The sequence below is a fragment of the Nomascus leucogenys genome, chromosome 19 (genome assembly GCF_006542625.1).
Source record: "Nomascus leucogenys isolate Asia chromosome 19, Asia_NLE_v1, whole genome shotgun sequence".
NCBI classification, from domain to species: Eukaryota; Metazoa; Chordata; class Mammalia; order Primates; family Hylobatidae; genus Nomascus; species Nomascus leucogenys.
The window spans coordinates 19,266,612-19,272,461 of NC_044399.1; positions in this window are offsets into that span (position 1 = coordinate 19,266,612).

A 5,850-nucleotide genomic window follows, 5' to 3' on the forward strand; every position below is an offset into this window, starting at 1 on the left:
ACTGGACATCTAACAGTGGCCATGTGAAGCCCGCTGGGGTGGAAGGAGACTTCCCACCTGGTAGATAGGGTTGAAAGGGCTCCGGGGGGCCTGATCGGGAGGGTCTGACCAATTTGGCTAATTGTACAGTACTTTCTTCTGGATGCAGTAGGGAGCCACTGAAGTCTTGTGACCAGAAGAACAATGTGATGGAAATAGCCCCTTGGGAAAATCACCTTGGCTGGGTTTTGTCGGGTTGGTGAGCAAAGGCTAGGAGAAGAAATGCCACTTCAAAGAGACTGTTAGAATTATCCCATAGTAACAGCAGGTTTTTAAAACTTTTTTCAAGGTTATGAACTGACAGTGTTTTCAATGCTTTTTGTTTTTTTTTAAGTCTAAACTATATTTTTTTAAGTATGATTTTTCCAAATGTCAGGAAAAACAATCCATGTTAACCTCCAACTGTGAAACAATTATAGAAGCAGCAAAGCATCTTACTCTTGCCCAAACTGCAATAAAATATAGTTCTTGGTTCAAGAAGTCAGGGCAAGGAGTGACTTCTGAACCAGCCTTCCACTTAGCAATGCAGTTTTCTGCTCAAGAAATTCATAGTCTTCCTTCACTGGATCTATTTTAATAGCATAATGAGGGCTGTGCAACCCAGCCCTCCGACATTCCCTGAGAGTGCACCCCTAAGTGTCTCAAGATGTCCGAGGAACATCAAAGAAAAGGAGAATTATTCTTTGGATATACCATAGGATACAAATCCTGATATCCCACTGCTGGAAACAAAACCCAAGACAGCTCCCGCAGTGCCCGTAAAAAATATGGACTCAGAAGATTAACTGGCTCCAATGCTACAGCGCTTTAGCCAACCGTAACCTGGCATTTTACATTAAAGAAAGAAAAAGATGCCTTTATTAATGCTGCTTGCCAAATTTCCCATGAGTCCTGAGGAAGGACTCACTTTGGCCTTCCTCTTCTCAGAGCTTCATGCTAAAAACTGCTCTCTCCTGTTTAAAGTAAGGCCAACCTGTGGTGTCTGAAGAAGGCTCCCCCTGGAAAATGAAAAGGCTACCTTTGGCCAAACCATTTAACTCCTTGTTACTTCCATGCTGCTTACCAGGTTAAGCACAATGGGCTGGGCCTCAGAACTTCCCAGAGAACTTCCCTGCCCATGAGTTCATCCTGCCCCCATGCTGTCCCCACAGGGCAGAGGGAAGAAAAGATATGACAGAGATTATTTTACAGCTGAAGCATCTGAGTCATGGAATCACTGCCGTCGAGATGTTTATAGAAACATCAAGAAGAATAATATCCTTTGGCATGAGCTTGAGGGAGGCCACGCATCTCTGGCTTCGGCTGGAAGATAGCTCCAACCATCCCATTTTTAGAGATGGATACCAGAGTCAGAGTAAAGCTGAACACTCTGCCATTTCTACTGCTGCTGGTAAAGCTCTGTTGAGGTCCAGGACTTCCACTCACTCCCATGGGACTCCTATGCTGAGTCTCGCAGCCTTGGACGACACAACTGGCCTCACCCAGTCAGAAAATCTTTCTGAATAGCTACCATGAACCAAGTTTCCAAGAACACGTGTCTGGGCCTGCTCTGAGCTCAAGGGCAGGGACTGCCCAAGTCAAAAAGAAGAGTAAGTTTATTTAAAAGAAAATATACTTTTAAAAAAGTAAGTGGACCAATTAACACAGTTACCTTTAATGTGAACCCCATTTTTCTAGATGCCCAAATTCTGAAATGCTACCTTGGGACCCCAAGCCTTCCCACCTGCTATGACACATATACACACCTCAACCCTGCCCCTTTCAGTGGGACACAGTGATGGCCCAGCTCTTACACTGTGGATGCCACTGGAAGTGAAGCAGGAAGACCCAGGGCACCCAAGGTCAATAGTGTCCTTGAACCTCACAGCCTCCTGCTGGCACCCTCTTCTGAGTGAATCTTCTCAACCCCACTCCTTTCCCCATTCTTTCTCCCTTTGCATTCCTGTGGCATTCAATTTTCCCTCTGGAGGTAAGCATGGAGCTTCACCCTATCCCATCTCCCTTACTGCCTGCATCATATCCAGTTGAACTCTTTACTGGGCCTGCTCTGAGCTCAAGGGCAGGGACTGCCTTGTCCATCTTTACATCCTAATGAGAGGAAGACACAAGGAGATGCTCCATGAAGGAAGGAACGAAGGAACGAAGGAACGAAGGAAGGAAGGAAGGAAGGAAGGAAGGAAGGAAGGAAGGAAGGAAGGAAGGAAGGAAGGAAGGAAAGAAGGAAGGAAGGAAGGAAGGAAGGATGTTTACATGGATGAAGCAATTGATGGGCAGATGAGTGAATGTATGGTTGAATTCTCACAGTAACACTTAGGCCCTTATGGCCAGAAAGGTGACTCCCCTGGATTCTATTCAGAGGTATATGTCCTGTCTGAATCAAAAGGCCATCCCCAGAATGTCACAAATACCCCATAACTTTGCCATGGTAGCAGCTTAGGGAGGGGAATATCTAGTGCTACCTCTGTGAAAGCAGCCCACAACAGGTCCAGCTGTGCTCTTAACAAGTGCAGTCTTTCTGTTTGGGAGTTGAGTCTCCTCCAGAGTCATGTTCCAGGCCCTCTCCCACCCACTTTGCATCAGGATCCTAGACTCAGGTCAGTGCTCACCACAACTGTGGATACCAAAACAGGCCCACCCCCTACAACCCCTTCCTCTCCCCCAATCTTCCAAGAATAAAGGAATCTGATTTTGGAGGGAGCACATCTTTTCCCAAGTCTGAGCTGGAAATTTTCGTAAAAGTGACCAGTAAAAATAGAGCTGCCCTCAAGGGTAACCACTAGACCCCAATGACGGATACCGACATGGAAGATATTGCTCGTGTGGGGAACACCAAACCTATTCCTCACTCTGGCTCAACCTGCCAAGTATCAGGGCAGGGAAAGGGTGGACATTTTCATTCACTAGAGGCATCTCCCGGAACTTCCCCAAATCACTGGAGGGGCACCTAACAATGCCAAAGACACAGTTCCCAATCTGATCATCTCCAAATCCAAGAGTAGTGTCATGAGTCTCTTACAGACCTCCCAGTCCACATGCCCATTGTACAGATAGGGAAGCCGAGACCAGGGAGTGCCAAGTCTCCTGCTTCTCAGCCCATGCTCTTTTCCCCTGGCAGCCCGCTGAACCTACATGTGGCTTTCCATGTGGGAATCACCAATGGTCAGGGGCTGGGGCTAGGAGGCTGGAGAGTCTCCAGAAGGCTACCATTACCAAGCATGGGCTTCCTGCTGAGGCCACTGAGTGGAGGAAATAATAATGGAGATTGAAAGGCGTTCTGCATTTGACCTTCTGCAACCCTGCCGTTTTTCAGTAGAACCCGATAGGGATCAGTCACATCTGCTCTCAATAGCAAATGTAAAAAATGACCTGCAGTTTTAAGGTCTGAAAAACATAAACTTGTGTTAAAAGACTGACAAAAAAAATTCATGCACTCAATAGCATGATGTCATTCAACTGCACACACATTGCAATAACAATCGTCCATCAGAGCCCATGCCCTAGACCTGAGCTCTCCCCTCCTGGGAATCATAAGCGGCTCTGTCACCCGGCATGTCAGCCATGCAGCTGGTCACATAGTGCAGGGAGCCTGCCCGCCTGTGTAATCAGGGCTGGGCTGCTAGGCTGGACTAGACCCAGAGCTACACTGAGTATCAACTTACCTCACTCTCCACTTCAGACACTCGGGTGAGCTGCAGGAAGGTTGATGGGAGGCACATTCTGGGAAGCCCAGAACAAACTCAGGGATCTGGGGAGCAGCCTGGAGCTGGCCAGAGGTCAACAGGCCTTTAGAAGTTAAGCAACTGCGCATTAGCAACGTGGGTGAGGTCCTCTGGGCCATTACTCTGCTGTGTGTGGACGCCAAGCAGAATGCTCTTCAGGCTAACCCAATATGCTGACTGCCCTGTGGAAGTCCAGGAATGCCACCTCTATCCCCATGCACCTCTGCCTTCCCTCACCTGCACCCCTTCACTCTATCATCTGGGCTGCATCGGGGCCCTGGCTGTGATGGAAACTCAGGAAGGGAAGCTTAGAGGATCCAAGATAGCTCATTAGATTAGCTCCAGTGATCTCCATCCTGTAACGTCCCACACTTGTCATCAGCAAGCAATGCCTCCAGAACAAGTTGACTTCTCAGCCCTCAGGAGCTCACAGCCTAGATAGGGAAGCAAGACTCACTCAAAGCATGGGTGTCTGGGGCTCAAATACCATAGAAACCAGAAGAGGCAGTGTGGAGTGCTACGAGTGGAGAGAAAATTTTCGAATTTCAGACCCTAACAACCCTATTGTTGGATTTTTGTTGTTGTTGTTGTTCTGTCGCCCAGGCTGGAGTGCAATGGCATGATCTCACTGCAACATCTGCCTTCCAGGTTCAAGCAATTCTCATGCCTCAGCCTCCTGAGTAGCTGGGATTACAGGCGTGTACCACCACGCCTGGCTAATTTTTGTATTTTTAGTTAAGTAGAGACGGGGTTTCACCATGTTGGCCAGGCTGGTCTTGAGCTCCTGACCTCAGGTAATCCACCCCCATCGACCTCCCAAAGTGCTGGGTTTACAGGCATGAGCCACCACGCCCAGCCTGGAGTAATTTATTAAGCTGAACAATGCTTTATTCTTTCCTCAATTCTAAGTCATAACCCATGGTGGGCAATGGCCATATATGCTCACTTGATTTCTTATCAAGATGGAGACAAAGAGAACCAGCATTCTTAAAGCACCTACTATGTGTCACATACCAGGCTGGGCACCTTCACATCCACGTCCTGCTTCAGTGTTCGTGCCTAGGCAGTCAGACAGTGAGGTGAAACATGGAAGTCTTGGCAGTTTCACAAGGCAGCTTGTAGTAGGTACATTTGTTTCTGCCCCACCTGCAAAACTCCCTTATGCTTCCCAAGGTGAGCAGAGCTCAGCCAGGCCCTAATAGACAGGAGAGCAAGTTCTGTGCTACCTACTATTCCACCCAGTAGAGTTTGTCTAGTCACACAAATGATCTGTTAGCCTCAAAGATTCCCTATTAAAATGGATCTTCAGCAGCAGGGTGGTTTATTTGCTGTGGAGTACAGTCCATGCCATTGGTTCATTAAATATGAGGATTATGAGGATACTAAGGTGACTAAAACATGGCCCCTATCTTCAAATAGCTCATAAGTTATTAGGAGAGAAACCTGCAAACAAACAAGAGTCCCATTGTGCAGATGCTAAGAGAGACATTTGTGCAGAGAATTTTAGGGATACAAAGGAGAGGGTGACTAGTTCTACCTGGAGGCAGCAGAAACTTTTATGGTGGCCCTTGAATTGTCTTTAAGTTCCCTTGGGTGCTAAATGCCTGTGGGAGTCAGGGCTGAATAAGGGCATGGTCCTTGTGCCCAGGCTCCACTCTCACTGGAGAAACAATGCTAACTCGTCCCAGAAAAGCAAGAGGTCAGCTGGGGAAAACCAACGGAAGATACTGCTGGAGGCCAAAGTAGGCAGACAGCAAAAGACTGACACTAGTAAGGTCACAGTATTATTGCTGAAAAGGTAGGAGAAACTTTCTAGAAGTGACGTGGGTTAGGCCTCCATGAGGTTTGAATGATAAGAACTGAGAAGGCAGGGCACACAAAGAAAGATTAAATTGAACATTGACACGGTAACAGCACAAACTGGCTTCCATAGGGCCAGTCATGGAACCATAGCATAGGCCCCAGGTCTGTTCTCAGCTTCCAGGCTCAGGTTGCCTGGCGAAGCTCAGGGTTTGCCCTCCTGTCCTGAGCCCTCCCCAGTGGCAAGCAGCCGTCAGTGATAGACTGGAGCTGAGCTCTGCCCACGCCTCAA